The sequence below is a fragment of the Pteropus alecto genome, unplaced genomic scaffold (genome assembly GCF_000325575.1).
Source record: "Pteropus alecto unplaced genomic scaffold, ASM32557v1 scaffold477, whole genome shotgun sequence".
NCBI lineage: Eukaryota > Metazoa > Chordata > Mammalia > Chiroptera > Pteropodidae > Pteropus > Pteropus alecto.
The window spans coordinates 371,155-372,434 of NW_006440643.1; the positions used below are offsets into that span (position 1 = coordinate 371,155).

At 38.9% G+C, this 1,280-nt stretch overlaps 2 pseudogenes; both read left to right on the forward strand.

Annotated features, from left to right (window-relative positions):
- The first annotated feature begins 558 nt into the window (after window positions 1-558).
- LOC112484582 lies at window positions 559-677 on the forward strand (annotated as a pseudogene).
- Window positions 678-758: 81 nt separating this feature from the next.
- On the forward strand, window positions 759-877 carry LOC112484583 (annotated as a pseudogene).
- The last annotated feature ends 403 nt before the right edge of the window (window positions 878-1,280 follow it).

Below are 1,280 nucleotides of genomic sequence, written 5' to 3' on the forward strand. Positions count from 1 at the left end.
TTACTGCCCTTACTCTAATCTCTGGGCCTCTAACTATAAAAAGAAAGAAAGGAGGAAGGGGAGGAAGCTGGATCAAACTCTTTCAAAAAATAAACCCCATAAAACTCCAAGGGAAAAAAAAAAAAATGAAATAATGACTATATTTTAGGAGGAGACCATATTTTTTCCTAGGTACGTCGGAATTTATGTTTCCTGGCATTTCTTGAACTTACAGAAGAAAGTTGTAAAAGTGCTTATCAAATGTCCTGAAAGGAAGGAAACAACTCGTGAGACGAGGTCCATTAAAACCAGGGTAGATATAAATTCTAAGTCGTTTCCATTTCAGGGACTACTAATACCTAAGTGAAAACTATGGTGAAAAAGGAACTTGCATCATACAATTTTATAAAAGATAGAGTCAACTCTGCAGCTCTTGTAGCAAATAATTAAAAAGATAACCCAAGAATCCTTCCTTAAAAAAAAAAAAAAAATCGCGATATAATTCACAAAATTAATGTCACAAAATCCGTTCTTTTAAAATGTACAATTCGGTGGCTTTTAGTATGTTTAAAAAGTGGTGTCTGCAGCCATGCTACCGTGAACAAGCCCGATCCCGTCTGATCTCGGAAGCTAAGCAGGGTCGGGCCTGGTTAGTACTTGGATAGGAGACCACCTGGGAAGACCAGGTGCTGTCGGCGTAAAATCACAAAATTAATGTCACAAAATCCGTTCTTTTAAAATGTACAATTCGGTGGCTTTTAGTATGTTTAAAAAGTGGTGTCTGCAGCCATGCTACCGTGAACAAGCCCGATCCCGTCTGATCTCGGAAGCTAAGCAGGGTCGGGCCTGGTTAGTACTTGGATAGGAGACCACCTGGGAAGACCAGGTGCTGTCGGCGTAAAAAATAAGGGATTGTAAACTGACAAGGTCCTTGCAATCTGTGAGGTCATCCAAGGGTTGCCTCGCCAAAAAAAAAGTGAAAAAAAAAAAGTGAAAAAAAAAAAAAAGAAAAAAAGTTGTGCAGCTATCACCACTTTCTAATTCCAGAACATTTCATCTCCCCCAAAAGAAACCCCATACTCATTAGCAGTCACTTCCCATCCCTACCCCCAGCCCCTGGCAATGACTAATGTGTTTCTGTCCCCATGCACTTGCCTGTTCTGGACATTTCATATAAGTGGAATCATAGAATATGCATTCTTTTGTGCTATTCTAATTTCACTAAACATAATGTTTCAAAACTCATCCACATTATAGCATGTATTTGTACTCCATTCCTTTTTAGGGCTGATAATTATTCG